At 43.3% G+C, this 26,250-nt stretch overlaps 1 protein-coding gene across 1 annotated transcript in view; it reads right to left on the bottom strand.

Annotated features, from left to right (window-relative positions):
• The window catches only part of LOC126268164 (adenylate cyclase type 2-like), a 452,935-nt gene extending 432,667 nt beyond the window's left edge, over window positions 1-20,268 (bottom strand). The window contains exon 1 of the mRNA XM_049973741.1: window positions 20,067-20,268. The gene's annotated coding sequence lies outside the window, so the exon portion shown is untranslated. The remainder of the gene's footprint in view (window positions 1-20,066) is intronic.
• Between the last annotated feature and the right edge of the window lie 5,982 nt (window positions 20,269-26,250).

The following is a 26,250-nucleotide window of genomic DNA, read 5'->3' as shown; positions in this document are numbered from 1 at the left end:
ATCACAGGCAGCACAAATGTTGCCCACCTCATATTGATCTCTTGCTATTGGTGATGTTACATCCTGCCTTGTACGTAGTTGAGTGAACTATCTTAAGTTTATGATAAATAACAGGCCATTTACAGAAAAACTAATCACGTCTGCAACTGTTCTGTGAATTTGCAACGTCCGGTAAAGGTTCATAACGCCCGTGGTCCTATAGAACAAAGCCAGAACTTACGCTACTGCTCTGAAAGGGTTAGCCCGATTTGGTAAACTGTAAAGATGTCGCCCTACCAGCCCTTTGCTCTGCTGTCTGGCATTCGAGCACTCATACTAAGAAAATCGACGTCCAGTTGAACGAGTGTATGGGGATAGTAACGGGTACTATTAAATCCACCCCAGTCCCTTGGCTGCATACTCTAAGCAATATCCCACCTCCACAATTGAGAAGGCAAGAAGCAGCAGCAAGAGAGTGGTCAAAAATTCATGACTCAGATTACCCACAGAATCTACCAATCCATGATGTTTTGAACGAAATACCATCGACCCGCTTGAAGTCACGGAAGCCTATATGGGTTAATACACAAGAACATCAACCTGACATCAAGGAGCAATGGCGGAACTTTTGGAATGATTCTGGAGTTAATAAACAAGGTACCCAAGATCCTACTCTGGAATTACCGGGCTCTGACTTGAAGAGATGTACCTGGACTAAATTAAACCGTACCAGTACGGGCCATGCAAGATGTAATACATATAAGTACAACTGGGGTCTATGCGACTCACCAGCCTGTGACTGTGGAGCACCAGAACAGAACGTCGCCATATTATTTAGGAACGTCCCTTAAGAAGATACAAAGGACCTGTCTCTGAGGTTATACAGGGTGTTACAAAAAGGTACGGCAAACTTTCAGGAAACATTCCTCACACACAAAGAAAGAAAATATGTTATGTGGACACGTGTCCGGAAACGCTTACTTTCCTTGTTAGAGCTCATTTTATTACTTCTCTTCAAATCACATTAATCATGGAATGGAAACACAAAGCAACAGAACGTACCAGCGTGAGTTCAAGCACTTGGATACAGGAAATGTTCAAAATGTCCTTCGTTAGCGAGGATACATGCATCCACCCTCCGTCGCATGGAATCCCTGATGCACTGATGCAGCCCTGGAGAATGGCGTGTTGTATTACAGCCGTCCACAATACGAGCACGAAGAGTCTCTACACTTGGTACTGGGGTTGCGTAGACAAGAGCTTTCAAATGCCCCCATAAATGAAAGTCAAGAGGGTTGAGGTCAGGAGAGCGTGGAGGCCATGGGATTGGTCCGCCTCTACCAATCCATCGGTCACCGAATCTGTTGTTGAGAAGCGTACGAACACTTCGACTGAAATGTGCAGGAGCTCTATCGTGCATCAACCACATGTTGTGTCGCACTTGCAAAGGCACATGTTGTAGCAGCACAGGTAGAGTATCCCGTATGAAATCATGATAACGTGCTCCATTGAGCGTAGGTGGACGAACATGGGGCCCAATCAAGACATCACCAACAATGCCTACCCAAACGTTGACAGAAAATCTGTGCTGATGACGTGATTGCACAATTGCGTGCGGATTCTCGTCAGCCCACACATTTGATTGTGAAAATTTACAATTTGATCACGTTGGAATGAAGCCTCATCCGTAAAGAGAACATTTGCACTGAAATGACGATTGACACATTGTTGGATGAACCATTCGCAGAAGTGTACCCGTGGAGGCCAATCAGCTGCTGATAGTGCCTGCACACGCTGTACATGGTACGGAAACAACTGGTTATCCCGTAGCACTCTCCATACAGTGACGTGGTCAACGTTACCTTGTACAGCAGCAACTTCACTGACGCTGACATTAGGGTTATCGTCAACTGCACGAAGAATTGCATCGTCCATTGCAGGTGTCCTCGTCGTTCTAGGTCTTCCCCAGTCGCGAGTCATAAGCTGGAATGTTCCGTGCTCCCTAAGACGCCGATCAATTGCTTCGAACGTCTTCCTGTCGGGACACCTTCGTTCTGGAAATCTGTCTCGATACAAACGTACCGCGCCACGGCTATTCCCCCGATCTAATCCATACATCAAATGGCATCTGCCAGCTCCGCATTTGTAAATATTGCACTGACTGCAAAACCACGTTCGTGATGAACACTAACCTGTTGATGCTGCGTACTGATGTGCTTGATGCTAGTACTGTAGAGAAATAAGTCGTATGTCAACACAAGCACCGAAGTCAAAATTACCTTCCTTCAATTGGGCCAACTGGCGGTGAATCGAGGAAGTACAGTACATACTGACGAAACTAAAATGAGCTCTAACATGGAAATTAAGCGTTTCCGGACACATGTCCACATAACATCATTTCTTTATTTGTGTGTGAGGAATGTTTCCTGAAAGTTTGGCCGTACCTTTTTGTAACACCCAGTATCTGCGAAACCCTCTGCTTTGGATTGGCTGTGCAATCTAAATATTGAGCTTTAAATATATGAGTGAATTTCTAGTCAGGCTTGCCAAGCTTAAAATGTGTAGCAATTTTGTATTGAGTATTTGTACTTTATCCTTTTGTGCTATTGCTTGTTTTTTACACATGTACTATTTACACATTGTTTTGTTTTATACATTATACTTATATAAAATATTGTCGCTGTATTGCCATACGCAAAATAAAATAAAATAAGCCCTTCGCCGAGAAAAATGGACTGATGCAGACGATACGAAAGATTTGATTGTACGCATGCGTAGAAGTTAATGGTTTCTTAAACGTGTCCAAATTTCAGGGCGAACTGAAGGGCGGTGGCAGCAATGCAGGGCCGTGTGTGGACACCAGTGGGACTGGCAGGCTACGGTCACTCAGCCCTGTTGCGCATGCGCGCCGCGTCGCCGGAGTTCCGGGTAGCTCAATGCGGCTTCCGCCGGCGCGGGTCGCGGCCGTGAATTATGGCGCTCAGTCGGGCACCCATCCAGCGGCAGTCCTGTGGGACGGCCGTCTGCGGCGATACGCACACAGTGAGCGACTTACGGCACGCAACACACCCAACACCCGCTTTCACCTTGACAGACCACACAGAGAGCTACAGCTGAGCTGAAGCACTGTCATTTCTTCTGATAGCAATCTCAAGGGTCCCGAAATAATTAACTCATAAAAAAATTGAAAGTATTTACAAGGAAGCATATACAATGTGTTTCTTTTAGCTTGTGACAATTAAATATCTCCAAAAGACGCACCGTACGAAAAACATGGTCTAGGTAAAAAGTTAAAAATCCGTAAAGGGGACATCTGTTTGTGGTGCAACTGGTAACCTCCTAACGACCTCTCCTGCGTGGGCGGGGTCAGCTTTTGTAATGTAACGGACTACTGAAACTACCGATTCCACCGGCTGGCGATGTGTGCGGTGCCGTCAATCAACTTGAAGGAGCAAGTGAACTTTATCTACGTAACCATAAACATATTATTATTTTGTTAAAAAGCTGTTAATATGACGACAATCATGAGGTATATTGCCACAGAACTATATTATAAACACTTTTTATTTTTCATACTATGTTTTTCATATGTGTAAAATATCGATATACAACCAAGGTAGGCAGTACTGCACAGTTTGTAAGCTCTGTGAACAGGAGCCAGTGTTTGGCGGGTATAGATACAATGGGCAGTTGGTGTTGAGACGTCTTGTAATACGCTTGCTTTGAGAAGGTAAAGGATAGAGGGAACGAAATAATGTATTGGAAAAGCTGTTACATTGAAATTATTGAATATTGTCACGATCAGCATTTATAGAATAAAAGCTCGAACTTTAAATATGCGTCAGTTCTTACGCAGCACAATGCACACCCTGGACCTCAAATTGATTTAACAAACAGCGGATGGCGAGATTCATCACTGGACCACGAGCGTGCAACGACGACCAATAAAAGCAAGAAAGTTATATTACTCTAAATTCAAATTGTGATGATACTTTCCTTTCTCCATGTCTGTTGTTAGAGTGAACAGAGTGACGGGGACTTGTGGTCGACTAGGCACACCAGGGAGACCACACAGGTTTAAAATGATAATTTGTAGCTTAATATACAACGGGTGATAATAAATAATATTTGTCCCCCCGAGAAAGAGGTGTATTACACTTTGTAACCTCAGACAGGAACACCCACTTTTATTGCATATTGTAATTCCACTCAAACCACTGTTTTCGTGGTAGAGGACGCTGGCTGGCTCTGAGCACTATGGGACTTAACATCTGAGGTCATCAGTCCCACTAGAACTTAGAACTACTTAAACCTAACTAACCTAAGGACATCACACACATCCATGCCCGAGGCAGGATTCGAACCTGCGACCGTAACGGTAGCGCGGTTCCAGACTGAAGCGCCTAGAACCGCTCGGCCACACCGGCCGACAGAGGACGCTGTAATCGTCAGATCTCAAGTGCTCCTGTTTCTACAATTAAGAGCCGACCGCTGTGGATCAGCGGTTCTAGGCGCTTCAGTCCGGAATCGCGCTGCTGGTGCGTTCGCAGGATCAAATCCTGCCTCGGGCATGCATGTGTGTGATGTCCTTAGGTTAGTTAGGTTTAAGTAGTTCTAGGTCTAGGGGACTGGCCTCAGATGTTAAGTCCCTTAGTGCCTAGGGCCATTTGAACCATTTTGCAATTGAGAACGGACGCATTTGATACTAAATTTCCAAAAAATGGTTCAAATGGCTCTGAGCACTATGGGACTTAAAATCTCAGGTCATCAGTCCCCTAGAACTTTGAACTACTTAAACCTACCCGCAAAACAATGAAGACCCAGAACAAGTTTGCCACACATTATTCAATCAAAACGTTACCTGGCGTATGACGCTGTAGTTCATTTTCACGTAGCCAATGCTTGTGTCTATTGGTCTCATCAAGATTTCAAAGACTGATTCATCTGAGAAAAATAAATGACGAAAAAGATCTAGTTTTATTTCCATCTTATCCCAAGCCCGATTACAAAATCGGGACTATAACGAAAACAGCCGCCACGAAGTTCTAATGTATCGTAATATCAGAGTGACATTTTTGACACCATTATATTCTGAGAGTCTCCAGAACCAAAGGTGGCGTCTCTACATTTTAGATGGGGGCTACAGAAACTCCGCCAACTACTACGCTCTCATTATTTTTCATCGGTACAGTTCTGCAACATGACTTTTTCTCCGGTTGTACGTCTCCGCTATTCACAATGAAGCTGAAAGAAGTATGAGGTGGTTTTCTCACTGAAAATATGCACCACGATTGGTGATAGCGGTTGTAATGTACTTGTATCTTCTCTATTCAAAACAAATTAGAAGCATGACACTTTCTTTTTCAACATAACACTGCATTTCACTACAGATATCTGCAAAAAAAATAAATAACATACTGCAAAACAACAGAAAGAACTACGAGGAGGCCTTAAATGAAAACCTTAATAGTATAATAAAAACAGGACATACTGCGCATCCTTCTGTAAGTTGACAGTACTGTTGCCAATGATATAAGGAAAGTCCTACAGGCAGCAGCATACTACGGGCAAGAAAAATGCGCCACAATTCCAGTTCAAAATGGCTGCCCCATTTGCGACCTGTACCAAGAAAGAACGTTTTTTGGGCAGTGGAGGTACGAAACCTATAGAAATCCATCGGCAAATGGAGGTCCAGTATGGTAATCTATGTCTACCACTGCAGCAAGTGTAGGAGTGGAGCAGCAAGTTCGGAAATGGCGTGACTTCTGTGACAGACGCTCAGCGCCCAGGTCAATCACACCCCACTGTGCCACCTTAGACGACTTCATTAGTCGAAGCCACTGTGATTGAAAATCGCTGTGCGACGGTGGATGAAATAGCCGCAGATCTGGACCTTAGTCATAGCTCAGCACATGATGTTATTTATTCAATGCTTAATTTTCACAAAGTGTCTACCAGAACTGAAAGAGCGCCGTGTGCTTTGAAGCAGAACGTGATGGCTTATTCATCGAGAATCGTTACAGGAGACGAAACATGGGTGTACTACCACCAACCCGAAACACAGAGAGCAATCAAGGAATGGCGCCATTCCTCATAACAAAAACGCAACAAGTTCTGGATGCAGCTATCTGCAAGGGAGGTGCTGCTGAATCTCTTTTGAGATGAAGGAGACGTTATCTTGCAACTCTAAACAACCTTGGGAAACACCATCATCGGTGCGTCATATTCGAGTAAATCAGGTTGAGCCAACAATAAGATCAGAGCGACATGGACTTCTGACTACGGGTGTCATTGCACAACATGGCAACACTCGGCCTCATATTTCCTGTGCATCCCTTTCAGATATGGATGAGCTGCACATGGATTCTCTGCCACATCCACCGTACTAACCAGACCTCGTACCGAATGACTAGCGTAGGGCCGCGCGCGATTAGCCGAGCGGTCTGAGGCGATGCAGTCATGGACTGTCCCGAGTCCTCCCTCGGGCATGGGTGTGTGTGTTTGTCCTTAGGATAATTTAGGTTAAGTAGTGTGTAAGCTTAGCGACTGATGACCTTAGCAGTTAAGTTCCATAAGATTTCACACACATTTGAACATTTTGAACTAGAGTAGGTTTGGAACACTCAGAGATACGAAGGGAAGAAAGAAATTTAGTTCCAATGAAGAGAATTTCTCACAACAATTTTTCCAAGCATGGAGGAGGACTAAGTTCAACTGATGTACGCAGCAATGGATAAAGAGAGCATGAGGCTATGCTTGTTTCACTATAGAATGGGCACCATAATTTTTTCTTGCCACTGCACTGCAACCAATGTATGTTTGCAATACCAGTTATTTTTAATCAATATTCCAACTGTTTAGCACTTGCAACAAAACAGTGGCTATGCCATGTGCACTCCGGTCTTTGGATACTTCATAAAATCCTACAAATCTCTTTTGTATCTCTCCTAATTCGTTATTTGCAAAACAAAAAATTACTCTCATTTGACTTCTAGTTGAGACATTCGTTGTTTCGTCAGCTTGTATTGATATAAAGGACTATTTTTAACTTCACCTGAAGATTGTTCTTTAACAACATTCGTAATACAAGCTATAAATTCATTCTGTGTGTCAGAAAAAATGCCTTTAAATACTCCATCGGATGCTAAAGGATCTTTCACGTGTGGTTCTTCTTCTGCCAAGAAATCGAAAAGCTGTAAATAATTTCCTTTATTTACTGACACCTCAGGTTCGTCATGACCTCGAAGAGCTGACTCTTGCCGTGCTAAAAATCAGATAGTCCAAATAAGTCTCTTCATCATATTTCTGTTTCGATCAAACTTCTCGTTATGTTTCAAAGCTTCAAGGTGTGTTGCTGCTGAAAGAATATGGTCAATTCTTACTGTATCTAGCTGATTGTATTTAACAGCTGCTGTGATATGTGAAATGGAACATTTGTGCTTTTTAGCTTTCGAAAGGATATTTTGAAGACTCTCTTCACCTACTCCCCACTTGCGCCAGTCAAAACCGACATTACCCATTCCAAATAGTAAACAGTAAAAACAAAATGTTTGTTCCTTACAACACTGCCACTTAACCATGGTTTTCAATTTTAATAGTGTGTCTGGAGACGTTTTACAAATTTTCCATAAGATTTTTAATAGACAGGCGTAAGCTTCTCTTGTTTCACCAGGATTTTATCTCCCAAACAAAGACGAGAGAAGAGTGCACGGTTTTCAATTAAAAAATTCAATGGATCTTGTGATAAAATAAACGCGTCCATGGCAGTTTGAGGTAGCCAGAAATACAATGCTTTAGAAATAATGATTTAAATATTAGGCAACTTAGAGTTTTCCTTTCGACAATACAGTGACAATACAAATTGACGATGAGACCTCGCAAGAGACTGGGCACACCGAAATATACTTTAGTAATCAGTTAAAGACTTCCATCATTTACTTCATGTCAACTACAAAATTCATGTTCTACGACCCAATAAGTATGCATAGTACTGTTGATATGACAATCTACAAGCATGCTGCGGAACTACCAGCGTTTGAAATAATTAAGGCTACTAAATTTTGATATGAGGAACAGTGAAAATGCATAGGCTACTTCATATCATCTTGCAACAATATCCAATGATGCATCGACATTTATTTCCTATGAGTTATGAATGTCTTCTTGTTCTTTGTGTTTTAAATAAAAAGATTAAAAGTTAACGGTTTCCCATTTTGCCGGGCTCGCTGCCAGCGGGTTAGACGATGCGTAGTAGCGCTATCTGTTAGGGAAATGCTGAATGACTTGTTATTCGACTTGTGTGTATCCACCTGCTGGCGATAAGTAGAAACAAATCGAAAGATAGCTTTTAAAAAACGTGTCCACACAGTCTGCCACGTGAAAGAAATGGGCTTAGTGCGCATGTTCGTAACAAACACGGAGTTCCGAGCTGCTATTGGTTGCAAAGCTAGAGAAGTGATGCATTATACCGGCGTGTTCAAATGTAAAATATTTGACAACATTTACGAGGGTACGTAATCAGATCGGATTAAATTCAGTTTGGACGACTTATTTCGGAATTCTTTGGGTAGATTCAGCCTTAGAGTCTTAATGGACGTTTCACCACTGAATGTCACCGGGTCATTGTTTCACCATCCTCAAAACACTTTCCACAGATACTCACGAATGCAGCACGCGAACAGCTGACCGGCTTTGCCGTTTCCGCGGTGGGTAGTGGCCACAATGTTCTGGCTCATCAGCATGTACGTCACAGAGACTTGTACACTCAGTGAAGTCTTCTCTGTACTTCTTTCGAATTCCGCAAGGAACAGGGAATAGTAGCAACCTGTGGAAAGCTGAAGCTTTGAGTCTAACTGTGAGAGATTTTCGGATAGTCCAGCTGGGAAAGAACTGTCTATAAAAGGCAGAGGTACTTCTGTTCGAGCCCTGGTCTGTAACAAATCTGTAAGGTGTTACATTGAATCTACAAAGTGGTAGTCCGTGAAAGAGTACACACGTTAATGTGACCACCTGTTAAAAGCCCGGACCGCTGAGAGACGTGAAGAACGCGATGCACTGAGGTTCTGGAAGGTACCGACAGGGATGTGGAATCATGCCGACTACTAGTGCCGTGACCCCGCGCTAGGCTTCTCGGTTGAGGATCCATGACGGGAACAGACCAATCGAGGCAGCCCCGCAGATTCTCGATTGGGTTTAAATCCAGCGAGTTTGGTGGCCAGTGGTTCAACGGTAAATTCGTCCTGGTGCTCTTTGAACCACGCCCGTACAGTGTGAGCTGTGTGACGCGTTGCAGTGTCCTGCTGGCAGGCGCCATGAGTGACGTGTTCGTGATAAATCTCCGTTGCTCTTTTTAAAGTGACATACCGTCATAAAACACAAGTTATAATACAACAGGCAGCGAGTAGGGACGTCACGTGAGCGCTTTCCGATTTCAGCCAAATGCCAAACGCACTTCGGAATTTTAGTCACTTGTCCCGTTTGAATCCGGCTGCACAGTTTTCATGTCCTCCCAAAAGAGGTGCGCACATACACCACACGCTGCCCACGAGACAAATGACAGGCGCCAAGCAAAGATCAATGCGCTCGGTACTAAACTGGAGAGACCACTCAAATGTCCGCCCCCAGTAGCTGAGTGGCGCAGGCACGGTAGCTCAGCGTTTTCGGTCAGAGGGTTAGCTGCCCTCTGCAATAAAAAAAAAAACTGAGTTTATCGATCAACGACGAACTAAAATGGGTGTCTTACGACGTCCGTCCCGAGCAGATGCAAGGAACGAAAGCGGAAAAAAAGTGGTCAGCGCGACAGAATATTAATTCTAAGGGCCCGGGTTCGATTCCCGGCTGCGTCGGAGACTTTCTCCGCTCAGGGACTGGGTGTTTTGTTGTCCTAATCATCATCATTTCATTCCCATCGACGCGCAAGTCGCCCAAGTTGCGTCAAATCGAAAGACTTGCACCTGGCGAATCGTCATACGACATTTCCATCTTATTACTCAAATGCGTCTTTGTTTAGGAAACTCTGATGGTCTTTGATGGAACCGCTATATTGAAGGCGGGCATTCATTGTTGTTTACAGTTTTTCTGCATACGAGTTCAGAGTGGTTATGTCTTTTTTTAGCAAAGACGTTTAAACGTTGTATTGCATGTAGATGCAGTAACTGGTGCACAATAGGAAATGGCATTTAGTTCCGCAATCATCATATGTAAGCTTGAATATATTGTTAAGAAAATGATATTCGAGAAATGGAAATACCAGCTCTGCTACAAATATATTTAAAATCCTCTTAGATTTCCTCACTCGCATACAGGACTTCTAAAGAAATTGGTGCATGCAGTTTGGAGGGAATACTGAATTCCATCAAAATAATTGTGATTTGTGTTGGACTGACTGTGTGTGTTATGGTGTATTTGTTGATGTTTGGTGTGGTGGTTGTTTCTCGATGCACGATGACATCGTTGCAATTGTCACACGTGTCTCTCTCAAAATTTTCATCATCTATTTTGTCTACTTTTATAAGTTTGGTTTCGGTAGTTTTGGGTTTTGTATTGGTTTGTGTCCTGATTGTTTCTGTGTCTATTAATGCAAGCTCTATATATCTGTCTATTCCTCGTTCCTTTAGTCCGGGGTGGAGAGTGCCTTCCGACACAAATTTGATTGGTTTGTGTCCTGTTGACATTTACGTGTGTCGTAGGGTTTTCCATGTGATGATGATTCCAGTTTGTGTGCATCTTATGTATGTGTGATGTGATGTACTTCGGTTGGGTGAAATTGTAAGTGCATATGTCGGTTTTGTTTGTACATTTTCTTGTGTGCAGTGTAAGTAAGTTCATCTTCCAGCTTATCTATCCTCTGCGTTAAAGTCATTTGGAAGCTTATCCGGTTGTGCAATTGTCTTTTGATTTACTTTGGCACCTTGTAGAGGATGAAGCCACCGGCTCTGGTGTCATCTATATATTCTATCGTATTAATACAGCCGCGGTGGCCGAGCGGTTCTAGTCGCTTCAGTTCGGAACCGCGCAACTTCTACGGTCACAGGTTCGAATCCTGCCTCGGGCATGGATGTGTGTGATGTCCTTAGGTTAGTTAGGTTTAAGTAGTTCTAAGTTCTAGGGGACCGATGACATCAGAAGTTAAGTCCAATAGTGCTCAGAGCCATTTTTTGTATACAGCTACCCTGTAACATTACTGAGTGTGTTAGGGGCGGTATGAGTTCATTGTTGTCGTCATTTTCCGGCACAAGACTCATTTGTATTCTCCAGGAAATTGCTCTTCGGTAGCTTCTGCGTATTGTTGACCGTGTTCCGTATATATGTTTTGGGTGTTGGCTTTGGATGTTCATATTTGTCGTATGTGTGTTGATTTTAGCTTAGGAGCCGGTCATGCAATGTTTATATATTTGACAATCACCTCCTTTTGTTTTGTTGCAGACACAGCCTCTGTATTTGCAGGGGATGCAGACGGTAGGAGGAGGAGATTAGTGTTTAACGTCCCGTCGACAACGAGCTCATTAGAGACGGAGCGCAAGCTCGGGTGAGGGAAGGATGGGGAAGGAAATCGGCCGTGCCCCTCCAAAGGAACCATCCCGGCATTTACCTGAAGCGATTTAGGGAAATCACGGAACACCTAAATCAGGATGGCCGGAGACGGGATTGAACCGTCGTCTTCCCGAATGCGAGTCCAGTGTGCTAACCACTGCGCCACCTGCAGACGCAAGCCTCGGATCTACACTCAGTGTGGTTGTGTCCTTTGTTGTCACTCTTGGTACAGGTAACATCACTTTCCTGCAGGTTTTAGTCGTATGTCCAAGGTCACAACACTCAAAAAACTGGTTTGCCACCATACAGTCTTTCACAGACAGTGATTCGAAGTCTATTTTGACCCTCTTCCTTTGTATTAGAACTCTGTATAGGTGAGGGCTAACCTCCAGTACCTGATGACTGAAACCCCTTCTCCCAGGATCAACTAGCATGTCAACTACAAAGTAACTCGTGTGGCATAATAAAAAGAAAAGATTATTGGGGGTACGCTGCCTTCGGTAACACACTGGATGCTGAAGAACTGGCTAGTGAAGATGAGGCAAGTTAATCACATTTGGCAGTGAGTGACATGTTGTAAAGACACATCGAATGAAGCAAAATATGAACAGTGTTTAATGTTCACGTGTTACTAATACGACAATCTCATTTCTTTCCAAAAACTGTTGTCTGAAAATTGTCAGTATAACAATCTGTTAAGTGATTCATAGAAATATTGAAGCTTTTTCCTCTGTTTGTAGCTGGTTCAATACCAGGGGGTTATAAGTAAAAAGCAGCCACTCACAGAGGTCCCAGTGTGGACTATAATTATCTTACGGCAGCGAAACTTGGTAGATGTTGTAATGCGTTAATGCGGAAGCGATTTACTGTGGAAAAAAAGTGGCGCTATGAATGTTTCCATATGTAATGGAGTAGAAATGGAACGTGGACAGAAAAGGTCAAACAAATGAGAAAGGCATTTGTTGATTTAATTGTTAACTGCTCTTACGTGAGTTGTTCAATAGGAGTACCGAAGATCTGGACGAGATGCTGTACAGCGCCAGAATTGCGCCTGCTGGCCAGAAGTGGAACTACTTGTTTTTCCAGCGTAAATCTGTTCTGTATTGACGCATTAGAATATCTACCAAGTTCCGCTGCCATACGGCAATTACAGCCCGCACTAGTCCTCTGTGAGTAGCTGCACCTTAATTATAGCCATTTGATATCTGGAATGAGGAATGAAGCAATGGTTTGCAGGTTTTGTTATATACTGACGTGTAGATAACTTTTTTCAGTTAACTATAGAGAGAGAAATATTTTTCATCAATTGAGGTTTTGCCTGAAAGTTTGCAACCCAAAACAACTGAAGTCAACCTTTAGCTCATTTTTTGTCGCCATGTACTCTCGTCACTCAGGAGATAAAATGTTAAAAGTAAAAACAAAAGTCTCGTGTACAGAAATAATTTTTTTTGAGAAGTATAATTTGTTACCATCCTTAGCGGCGATACGAAAATTAAGAAAGTAGACAGCAGAATATTGCGAAAGTCATCTTGCAGTGAAGGATTAATAGATACAATATAGTATTAGCAGAGAACTACAAACAAAACCCAGACAGCGTCGCATGGTACCATAAACGCTAATTGTATTTCTGCTGTATAGCAACACAATTTGACACTTGAGCCCATTTAACGTGCCGGCTGTGACATCACGTTTCACAACTTTGCTTCGTATACAGTATAGTCTCTCCAGTTTAATCTGAGCTCACTGCCCCGGAGAGAGAGAGAGAGAGAGAGAGAGAGAGAGAGAGAGAGAGAGAGAGAGAGAGATGTCATAGCTCCTATCTTTGCCACACGCTGTCAACTACATAAAAACAAGTGCAAAGTGGGTGTTATGAAAAGAGGCGAGGAAGTCGATTCATCTCAAAAGGTCTCATCGATAATGCTCCTCCTTTATTATTAGCAGATCTGGCAAGTTTCGCTGTCATACAATTGCAGCCCACACTAGACGTCTGTGAGTAGGGGCGCCTTAATTATCTGGAATGAGGAATGAAGCAATGGTTTAGCAGTTTTGTTGCCCAATGACGTTCAGATAACTATAGAGACAGAAGTATTTTTCATCAGTTGAGCTGTTGCCTGCAAGGAATCAGGTGTATGTTGTGTTGTGGAAAATGGTTCATTGGAAAGCGAAATGTTTTGAAAAATCTCCATTATCATATATACCCGTAGCAAATTCCGGCCTCAAAATTCTACTACTTCCAAAATTTGAAACTCATGCAAATGAAGTCTCTTGTGTCCAGTGCGGTATGGTAGTATTCGCTGCACATTATTCTCCAGATGATTTATGCCTGGACTTTGAAAATTTATGATAAATTCTAATCATGTGTCCTTCACATTGTTGTGTTTTTCCTTATTGCCACAGACAGACATAGGTGTTTCCATGCTGCTGAACGCATGTACCTCATTAAGACGATGATGATTTTAATATGTTTGTCGTCACTCAACGACAACTTTTCCATCAGCTTCTCGCCGGTATTGCATTGTACCAGAATACTAGAGTAACGGTAGCAGTTCATCCATTCCACACGCAGCTAGAAGCATTGTACCATTGTTATTTTAAAGAAGTGAGAAATCTGAGCACTTCTTACGTTTTAACGCCCATTTCACAGCGAGATAATTAAACAGGGAGCACTCTTTCAGATTAGATAACGCCCATAAGTGAAATCGTCCACAGAATGGCTCGTGTCCACGAGCAGTGGTTTAAGACAAGAAATAAATACTTGCATCAGGTCGGCGGAAGATCAGAAATGACGGGTTCGGCTATTGGGAGCTGTTAATTATTGGTCGACTAGCGAAACGTTTACGATATTTTACAGACTGGAATATGACGGCCGAGTAAGTGCTTTCACTTGAGGAATGTCATTGTCTAGATAGCTGGAAGGTATACTAAATGCTCTTGGAATAGCACTCAATAAAGACAGTGGCAAATAACGCGTTTATCCTTTTTATGTATCTAGATTATTCAAAAATGATGGAGAGTAATCCCATGAAATCAAAATGTAACTGCGAGCAGATGTAGTTATGTGGGTGTTCTTGATGTCCGGTACGCCGACACCTTAATTGTGAAAAACTTACAGAAAGTACCCAGAAATAACTTTATGGCTCTATGTAACATCACTTAGACCATTAAATGTTGCTGCCCCATAGAGAGTTCTTCTGTTAAGAACTTTGCCAGTTCGTCGAAAAAAAAGCAAAGTTTTATGAGCTAGTTCAGATGAACATGAATGATATTGACAAACAATTTTGTGTTATTCATTATCTGTAGCTCTTGTCGAGGAAGACTTCCGTACACTGCCATTGTTTTGCAACAAGAAAACTACCTGAGCATAACTGAGCACTCTCCACAATTACATTCTATGTCGCGTATACCGATATAGCAGTACATTTACCCGCTAATGAGACCTGTAGATGTAGTAATTCTAACTACAGTTCCTTAAAGGAAGGCGCTGACATGAGTGGATATTACAGAACCATTAGTGTAGTAAGTCATAATTGCAAGATAGAAATTAGAAAAGAGTGGAAAGACTGGTAGAAGCCGAACTCGGGGCAAGATCAGATTTGAGGGGTCGTGCTGTACGTAATCTGCTTAAGATTGTACATCATAAAATGAAGTATCACTATCAATAACGTACACCTGACTACTTACTCTTTGATGTACATACATCGGTCGTTGTTATCTCTTCACGATGACTAACTTACATCTGCAGGTTAAATAACAAATCTACTGATGTCACTGACAATAACCATTGACAATAAATACCGTCAAGAGTTGCGCAGCTTTACAAGACCGTTTTTAACCCATTTCTATGCCATAATACTGTAGAACATTTAGCTCTTACGCTTGGAAGTGAAACAAAAGTTGAAGCTGCAATATCGGAATGAAACAATTACAGCTAACAGCGAACATCACATCATTAAAAAATTTTATGGAAGCTGTGAATCCGTATTAGAAGAGCCTCACAGGGGCCACACCATGCCTCATACACCCAGGAGAGCTCCCGGCTGGTTCGTGAGCAGCTCCAAGCCTCTCCCGACATTGTTCAAGCGTTGGCGCCTTGCAGCCAGTGCACCTTACCAGCAAATGTGGGGTTTTCATCAGTCACTCCTTACTCCAGCCTTACCACTCCTCTGTACAGTACGGCTTCTTGTCAGGTCTTTTCACAAGTTTATTTTCAAGTTAGAAGGCGCTGGAATAAACCTGCCGTCATCGGAAAGTCTCCAGCGTTCGAGCTACAACACACTTTAACTGGATTAGGAAAAAGAGGGAGAGAGACATAATTTCCGCGCGGGTAGAATCTGTGGTATCGTCCAAAGATCACAGCACCACACCGAAGTCGTCAACGTGCATCGATACCACAGACATTAGCGTTGTCTCGCTGCCGTCCGGGAGGACGAATGGGAGAGGCTGAAGAAGACACGCCCTCTGTCTCAGCACAGCAGCGCCCTCCCACAGAGATCAGTATAGAGCCGAGCATGAAAGCGCTCTGCCCAGTTCTTGGCCTCAGTTGAAGCAATCAACATCATCGAGTGGAACCAATGAGTTATTCAAGTCTCAGATGGAAATGCACTTTTGTAAATGTTGAAGATTGTATTTCAAGAGACGAGTTTGTTAATTAGTGCATTAAGTGATGTTTTAATAGTCAATGACAGTTGTAAATATTCCATCACTTGTGTGGGAATCAAAGGTATGTATCAAGTTAAGTCAATCTTTTTATTCATTCATGTAATAAAGTGAACTAATATGTCGTCTGTTGTAGTTCGAATGAGCCGTCTCCCAGAGTTATGGCCAGACGATTGTAGTTTCGTCTGGTCACAGCAGAAGCAAGTCCTTCCGGATGCCAGATGCATCGCTGACAGCTAGATATGATAAATGACTTACTTCTACTTAATTTCTTTCCATATCCACATTACAATCAGTGAGCAGAAATGACACACACATTACTACCTAAGTTAACGTAGCTCTGATAGCAATCCTCAAACACGTCTTTGGAAAAAAAACAAAAATTCCAAGTTTATTAGGGTTTAACATCCCGTCGACGACGAGGTCATTACAGATGGAGCACGAGTTCGAATTCACCACCCCAGCATTCGTCTAAGGGACTTAGTAACAATAATTGCCTCGTGAAGAGAGTTATTGCCGAATTTGCCTCAAATAATTTGGCAGAACGAGCTGGCGCAGTGTCTAAGATGCTGAAATCTTACTCGTGGGAATGCCGGGATGGTTCCTTTGAAACGGAAATGGCAAATGTTTCTTCATCACTCTTGTCCAACTCGAGCTTGCTCTCTGTCCTCAGTATCTTCTCTGTCGACCGCTTGCTGCACCTTAATCTTCATAGCCCTAAATCAGGTTGGTCCTATGGAAGTTTGAATCTCGACCCTCACAAATACGAGTCAGGCGTGTCTACCACTGCAGTACCTTGTTCCTTCTTCGATTCAAGGTAGTTATTCCTCGCCAAACAGTACGTTTTAAAATTTATGTAAAGAAGTTTATTTTCACTATAACCGACATACTCGTCTCGAGAGATGTCAGCTGTTGAGTTTCTATACATGGACCATTTTTTCCTGTATAACTAGTTTCGATCACACTTTCATCTACACGCCGATGTAGTTTCGCATGCAACACGTCACGCTTATGCGGGAACTATACAGCAGAATACCGGCATCAGAATATGGACAGTATTCTGACGTATAATTCCCGAACAAACATGGAGTGTTGCATACACAACTACATAGATTTGAGGATTTTCCAGTGTGATCGAAACTAGTCATGTTAACTGCAACTGAGGCGCGATAGTAAACGATATATAAATTTCTAGAGCTTATTTTAGTTTTCTAATTACCATTGTATTAATGAGAATCAGATTCAGAAAACGAATTGCCAAATATTCTGTTTAGAAGATATACGACCAATGTTTGGTTTATTACGATTCCAGATTTATTGTCCGGCAAATGGTATGGTTATTAGCTTAGACACTATGAGATTGAGAGAAGAAATACTCTGTTGTCTTGTTCAAAGTATTGTGCTATCACTAGGCTGAAATAATTCAGTGAAACCAAAGGGAACTTGACTCAGTATGCTACGGTCGCAGGTTCGAATCCTGCCTCGGGCATGGTTGTGTGTGATGTCCTTAGGTTAGTTAGGTTTAAGTAGTTGTAAGTTCTAGGGGACTGATGACCACAGATGTTAAGTCCCATAGTGCTCAGAGCCATTTGAACCTTTTTTTTTCTTTTTGACTCAGTATGAACCCCAATCCATATACGAGTCCAATCCCTTGCCTCTTGCATCACTGACTTTGCGCATAGTTATGGTATATATTGACTTTGATTACCAGTTGACACCTCAGGTTTAAAGTGGGATATTTTAATCAGAAAAAATCGAAAAGGAAGAGGTAAATAGGACCAGAATGAAACACTTATGCTCTGTGTAGTGTCCGATGGTGACCTCAGCTGTAAGTAGTCGTTATTTCATGTTCTTTCTTGCCACAAAATATTTTCGGAGTATAACTGATTTTTCCAGCAAGTGAGCCAATAACACGTAAGTCACATGCTCAATTTTTTTTTTTTTCATCTTTGTGACTTGGGATCTCAACGACATCAGATTTCACCCTTACGACCACTGAGAAAATAGCAGTTTTGCGATTGATTCTCCAAACCGCACCAATTTCGTCTTTATAACGATTTTTACATAAACAGTAAACCATCTCCGTTGACGGAAGTTAGTATACACCCTTTTTATTTTGACTGTTCACTGAACTCGAAGCTCTTTCACGCCTTCTGTCTGCTAATGGTTGCACAATCTTCCTCACAATTTGTGTTAGCGGGCAAGACAATTCCCACTCTGTCGTTAACTTGGCGAGTCTATACTGAAGGTCCTGTCAAAGAGAGTGCTATCAGCAATGACACTTCAAATGGTTCAAATGGCTCTGAGCACTATGGGACTTAACATCTGTGGTCATCAGTCCCCTAGAACTTAGAACTACTTAAACCTAACTAACCTAAGGACATCACACACATCCATGCCCGAGGCAGGATTCGAACCTGCGACCGTAGCAGTTCCGCGGTTCCGGACTGAGCGCCTGAACCGCTAGACCACCGCGGCCGGCAGCAATGACACTGAGAGAGATTTTCCAAAAGGAGAATTTAGAAAAAAAAGTACCACATCTCTGTCAAGTGCAAATCATTTCAACCACAGGAAGACAATCACTGCTAACCAAAAATCAGCTGTCTTTTATTGCGCGTAGTCTTAAAAGTGACACCGAAATTCCAAGATGATGGTCAAATAGCGAACAAAGTTTACAACTGAAATTTCACACTTCCTTCTGTCTTTTATTGAGTCACTGCAGGATTTTCATTACATATTGGTAGACTGGAAAAGATCGCAATGTCTCTACGAAATTTTCCAACATCAGATTTCACCCTTACGACTACTGTGAATGGCAAAATTATATTTCATTTCGTTCATCATAACCGGTTTTTTTTCTGGAAAGCCTGCAAGTGTATCATTCATGGCGTAAATAATAAAACACTCAGCCAGCTACCTTTTTTTTTAAGCATAGCACAATGAGTTTCAATAATTTATGCTCAATATCAAGTGTAAATATTAACATGGTATTTCTTATGGGTTGTGCTGCCACTCATGCCCTATAGTCGTCTTTTTGTATTTTTATGGCACTGCGCCTACTCAGGATCGAATCCAGGATTGGATTTTGGTCTGGGTTGGGGCTGAACTCATAGTAATTTTGTATCACATTACCGTCTACAAACTGTCCAGAGAAAAAGTAGGTGTTTTCTGAAACTACTACAATAGCAACAACAAAGGCGTGTAAGTTTCTGTGACTGTTGAGTCAAAGTTATGTTGCAAAGTAAATTTAAAAGGAAAAAAAAACAAAAAAGAATCAAGTGAAGTTCTGGGGTGAGTGAGAGATAGCTCCATAGCCCACCCCCGCTCCTTTTGACTCGCCACTGTGCCCCCTTCATTATGCAGAAATTCACACACGCAAACATCACTCACATTGTTTGTTTACGTGAAATGAAAATATGGTACAAAGATGCGACTGCAGCAATAAATAAAACAAAATAAAATAAAAATAAGTAAAAGCATAAATGCAAACATCACAAAAAAAATTCCTATGTGAATATTTGCACTTGATATAAGAATAAATTCTCGAAATGCTTTGTGCTATGCACAAAAATCCGTACCTCGTATGGTGTTTTATTATTTAAAGCACGGAAATATATATATTTATTAGGATCAAAGCGTGTATAGGTTGTTGGTTTACTAGAGACAGAAATTTTCAGGTCACGGGAAACACAGTGACGGAAATTGACTGAGTTCTCCGGTGAGCAAAACGCATATGTTTCTAAGGTACATAGAAGACTTGTCACTCGTTCGACAAAAAGTAACGGATACGTAATTAATTATGCACACATGCAACAAAATACATTGTCACAACGCGTGTGCTAAAATACGTTCCCACAGCCTCAGGAGAATGTTGGCCCAGCCAGTATTTCGGCACTCACCTTCAGAAGACGCTGATCATGACCAACCACACACTCGTCTGCAGCGGGTCCAGCGGCGACGGCCGATATCTGTGATGCAGGTAACGTGCTCGGCCAGATAAGGCGGCTGTCTCCCCGAGATAATACGCACGCCGGGCCCGTTGTGCTCACTCGCCCCGCCGCGACCGCACTGCGCACGAACGCTGCACCGGCTCGCGGGCTTCTGGCCACTGGCAGTTAGCTGCGACTCCCAGTGGGAGAGGTCGATGCCAGCGCCCCTACCTCAACTAGGGCCTCCGTGAACGGGGCCCCGCAGACCAGTTTTGTGTCGCTCCTTGTGTTTTGCTACCTCGTGCAAGCTTCTTTGGATGACGCTCACTACGTCATTATAATTAATGCTACGCCAACAATCCAGAAATTAACTTCCGTTTGTATACTCCAGTCCCAAAGATGTTGACGTAACGCCTTTTTCCATATATATTTCACTGCGGAAGCTCGTACTGTGGTTCTTCGTTTAAGTCGTCGCACGAACTTATAAATGACAGATATCGAAATAAGTGACCATGGGATAGAAAAGCAACTTAAATCATTCAACAGAGCAAAGGCCACTGGACCTTAAGGCATACCAGTACTATTCTACACATGACACACGAAAGAATTTCTCCTCTTCTAGCAGAGGTGTACCCATGTCGTCGGAGAAGGGAAGCGTTCCTAAGGATTGGGAAAGTGTGCAAGTCACTCCCGATTTCAAGAGGAGTGGTGGAACAGACGCATAAAACGATACAGGGTGATTTTTTCCACCTTCTACAAATTCTAGGGATTGCTCGAGGAGAGGATACGGAACAATAAAGGTCTAATGAACTTTTTGTGTTAGCAGAAGAGCCAACACCGTGTTACGAGTGGAGGCCGAAATGCACGCGTTTTAGCTCACGCATGCTAGGGTGAAGAGGGAAGAGCTATACTGACGTGAGGCCTGGAAAATGACAAAGAATGAGAATTCAGAAAGCGGACATAATTAGTTTGATACTTTACTTTAATCCATTAAGGATGAACGTCGCTCTTTACGGTACACGATTCACAATATTATCTGTTCAGAATACATTCCTGAAGATAGTTCTTATAGTAACTGAATATGGCGCCTTGCTAGATCGTAGCAAATGACGTAGCTGAAGGCTATGCTAAACTATCATCTCTGCAAATGAGAGCGTATGTAGACAGTGAACCAACGCTAGCAAAGTCGGCTGTACAACTGGGCGAGTGCTAGGGAGTCCTCTAAACTAGACCGGGCGTGTGGCGGCGCTCGGTCTGCAATCACTGATAGTGGCGACACGCGGGTCCGACGTATACTAACGGACCGCGGCCGATTTAAAGGCTACCGCCTAGCAAGTGTGGGTCTGGCGGTGACACCACAGAACGTATGCCTGGAAATGCATCGTTTCCAATGCTGAAGACCATTTATTCAATAATACTTCGTTACAGAGACTGCAGTGTTCAAAATGGTTCCAATGACTCTGAGCACTATGGAACTTAACATCTGAGATCATCAGTGCCCTAGAACTTAGAACTACTTAAACCTAACTAACCTAAGGACATCACACACATCGATGCCCGAGGCAGCATTCGAACCTGCGACCGTAGCGGTGGCGCATTTCCAGACTGAAGCACCTAGAACCGCTCGGCCACTCCAGAAGGCAGACTGGGGTGTAATATGCGCTGTATCATGCAGCCACACTGTGCGCATGATTATTCTATAGCCGTTGGTACTGTTTGTCATACGTCATGCCCTGGCGCCTTCTCATGCCATAGTCTTTGGTAATGTTGTGTCCGATTTACTTCTCTTGTTGACTCATCTTGCAGTGGATGTGGTATAGCGTTGAACACAATGGTTCCGTATTCGAATGGACAGCCTGCCGACGTGGTGTTTACTTATGGGAAGGCAAATGGCAACGGACGGCGGGCAGCAAGGTTGTATCAGGAGACGTATCCCTGCCGACAACAACCACAGCATTCAATGTTTGCAACAGTGTTTCGCCGTTTGCCTGAGGCAGGGTCGAGTCAGGAAACTGGAAATCATGGACGTACCCGTAATGTTCGGACAATAGACTTGGAGGAAAATGTGATTAGCACTTTGAAAGGCGACCGCCGTGTCAGTACCAGGCAGTTGGTCTGCCGGTACAGCGTAAGCCAGACGACCGCGTGGAAAATTTCCCATGACAATTGTAGCTACCCTTATCACTTATAGCGTATGCAGGTCTTACCAGCGACAGACTTTCCACATCGGGAGCAGTCTTGCCTCTGGTTTCTTCACCAGGCAACCACAATTCTGGGATTTGTGTCATCCATCCTATTCACAGATCAGCCCATCTTTACGCGGAGTGGTATCTTCAGCTTTAATAAGAGTGGTCTGTGGGATAGTATGTAGAATGTCAATGGTATGGTGACAGCGAATCATCAGCATCGGTGCAGCCCGAGTGTTTGGGCTGGGATAATTGGCGACCGTATTTTGGGACCAGTCTTCCTTCGACGTCGCCTAACAGGCCGGAACTATCGGCGTTTCTTGCTTGTAACTTTGCCTCCGCTGCTGGAAGAAGTGCCACTGATAATTCGAAGGGTTATGTGACTACTACCTCATGGTGCTCCAGCCCACTTCACCATTAATGTCCGGACGCATCTCAGTCGCGTCTTCCCTGGTCGATGGGTCAGACGAGAGGGTCCAATTGCATGGCCTGCTCGTTAACCAGATCTCAATAGTGCGATTTCTGGTTAATAGGCCATTTCAAAAGTATGGTGTGTGCAGAGCCCATTCCAGATGTGGAGACACTGGAGCAGCGTATTCATGCTGCCTTTGACACTGTTATGCACCCCGGCCGATGTGAATGTGTGAGACAGAACATGCTGCAACGCGTACTCGCACGCACATACAAGCAATTTTCAACATATACTGTAACTGTGCATGCATGGTACAGAGTGTACAATTTATGACTGAATAAATGGTCTCTAGCATGGAAACCAAGCATTTCTGGACATAAGTTCATTAGACCTTTTTTTGTTCCGTATCCTCTCATCCAACAGTACCTAGAGTTTGGCAAAACACGAGTGTACTCAATGTCAGATCAATTGAGTGAGTGGACTGAAGTATTTCTAGAAAGCAGAACACAACATGTCATTCTGAACGGAAATAAATATTCAAACGTAAAAGCAACTCTGGCAGTAACCTAAGGGAAATTGGACCATTACTTTTCACAATATATAAAAATTACCTAACAGACAATGTCGGAAGTTTCACGGATGATGCGCGGATGAACAACGCTTTGGAATTGTTAACAAATGTAGGAGGACCTTCAGAGCGTTGATGCTTGGTACAGGCAGAGCCAATTACCCTTAGCGTAAACAGACGTAACTTATTGTGAATACATAGACAGAAAGACGCTTTATCGTACGATTACACGATTGCAGAACAATCATTGGAAGCAGTTACTTCCATGAAGTATCTATCAGTATGCGCAAGGAGAGATTTAAAGTGGCACCACCACATAAAACTAGCTGTAGGTAATGCAGGTGTCAGACTGAGATGCATTAGAAGAATCCTGAGGAAATTTAGTCCATCCAGAAAAGAGGTACCGTAGCTCACAGAGGTCTCGTTCGACAAATACTTGAATATTGCTCGTCACTCCGTGGTAAGAACATGATAGGATTTATAAAGGTAATAAGGAAGACTCAGAGAAGAGCAGCACGTTTCATTACAGGTTCATTTAGGTGCTCGGCCAGTTCCAGTGGCAGACGCTGCGTGAGAGTCGTTCCGCATAACATTTACAGAGAGTTCTGAGAGCACACGCTCCTAGAAGAATGAACGTATATATTAGTACCTACCATCTATATCTCATGAAAATACCTAGGAGGTAAAATTAGAGATAATCAAGAATGAAATCTTCAGTCTACAGCGGAGTGTGCGCTGATATGAAACTTCCTGGCAGATTAAAACTGTGTGCCGGACCGAGACTCGAACTCGGTACCTTTGCCTTTCGCGGGCAAGTGCTCTACCAAAGGCAAAGGTCCCGAGTTCGAGTCTCGGTCCGGCACACAGTTTTAATCTGCCAGGAAGTTTCATAGAGATAAGCAAGCTGTCACGGAGGCTTATCAGGAGTCGTTCTTACCGCGAATCATTTGCTGCTGGAACCTAAAAGGAAAGGGGGACGAAGGTAAACAAAATACTCTCCGGCACACACCGTAAGGTGGCTTACGAAGTGTAGAGATATAGATGTAGATATGTTGATGCCCGCCCGGCTAGCCGCGCGGTCTAACGCACTGCTTTCCGAGCGGGAAGGCGTGCCGATTCCCGGCACGAATCCACCTGGCAAATTAGTGTCGTGGTCCGGTGAGCCGGGCAGCATGTGGATGGGTCTTAAGGCGGTTTTCCGTCTACCTCGGCGAATGCGGGCTGGTTCCCCTAATTCCGCGTTAGTTACACTATGTCGGCGATTGCTGCGCAAATACTGTCTCCACGTACGCGTCCACCATAATTACTCTACCATGCAAACATCTGGGGTTAGACTCGTCTGGTATGAGACGTTTCCGGAGACGGCGGGGAGGGGGGTTGGTGGACTGCTGTTACCTGTTCTGGGGTTGTGAACCACTGAGGGCTACGGCGGGACGAAGCAAACCTAGCCCAAGTCGGAACACCGCTGACGCATTACGCGTTGTGTGAAAAACATTTGGAATGGTCGCAGCAATGAAAAATAATGTCGACTGAGAAGTGCGTCCAGTTAATCGTTTTGTGGGCGATACGTACACTGATGAGCCACAGCATTACAACTAATTGCTTAATAGTGCGGTGATCCACCTATGAAACGGAATACAGGAGCCATTCCGTGGGGCATGGGTTTGACAAATGCTTTATATGTATTTGCAGGTATGCGGCACCAGATACCTACGTAAATGTCACGCGTTTCCCGTAACGTACAGGCCGGTGGTTTGTGAGAGGAGAGAGCTGTCGGCCAATATCGTCTCAAATGTGTTCCATTGGGTTCAGATCAAACGAATTTGGTGGCCGAGACGACGCGAGTTCTGTGTCAATGTCCTCAAACCACTGAAGTAGAATTCTGGCCTTGTGATACGGGCAGTTACGCTTGAAACGTCCCCTTAGAACAATTGTGCATGACTGTGCTTAAACTGACATACAATATTTTTAGCGCAATGCAATCTGACTTTCAAAAATCACTACAAAAGAATGGCCCTGACTAACATTAAGCTATACGTTTCACAAATCACTTACTCACAAAAAATCTTCGTTACTCGAACTACTGCAATACAGCGAGAGCCACTACTGCCAGCTAACTAAAAAATTCAAACTGCGGAAGGCACTAACTACTGATAGGCATAGTTAGCAAATGAAAGATTTTGATAGAGAACAAACAATGTATTTACCTTAATATCATCAAAAGTCATAATATATATAGCAGTTCATGACATGCAGTCTTACAAATTTCAAAACTCCGCCATCTCTCTCCCCACATCCACCACTGCTGGCGGCTCACCTCCAGCTAGTGATGGGGAACTCGTGAATGAGTCGTTCAAATGAACGCTTCACTCCAGTGAAGTGTGAACTAACCACTCAATTGCAATGAACTGGTACTTCAAACTCTTCACAGATAGCACACTCCACACTTCTTTCTAGTTCACTCACTCTCTTCCCCTCTCCCTCTACATCGGCGCTACGTCACTCATCCTCCCTTCATTTCAGTCCTCCCTCTACTGGCTGTCGACGAATGGGGAATGATAGGTTTACGAGGGGTTGTGGTGGTGAGGGGCGAGGGGAAGGCAGAGTCAGCTGCTTCCAGCAGTGCTCACATCATTACCCGTGACTATTTGTGCAGTTAAACTTCGCGTCTACAGGTAGCCTACCGTTGGCAGCGGTTGCAGACAAATGAATATTAAAGATACAAACGAATAGGCTGACTGTGTGAGCACGCACAGCCAACATGAAAATAAAAGGTTTGTTAATAACACTGAAAGAGGGATTTTACCTGAAATCGTACCAATAACTAAAGGTGACAGTTTACGTTTTGAATCTGGAGGCGTATTATTCTCAACAAAAATAAAATCTACAGGAAAACTTCTGAATAATTACTTAACGGATGTATATAGACTTTGTGACATCTGATGGTAAAATTATGAAGTATTACGAAGCTTTATTGTACGAGCGAAG

This window comes from Schistocerca gregaria, chromosome 4, assembly GCF_023897955.1.
Source record: "Schistocerca gregaria isolate iqSchGreg1 chromosome 4, iqSchGreg1.2, whole genome shotgun sequence".
In the NCBI taxonomy this organism is placed as follows: Eukaryota; Metazoa; Arthropoda; class Insecta; order Orthoptera; family Acrididae; genus Schistocerca; species Schistocerca gregaria.
This window is presented reverse-complemented; position numbering and strand designations above follow the sequence as displayed.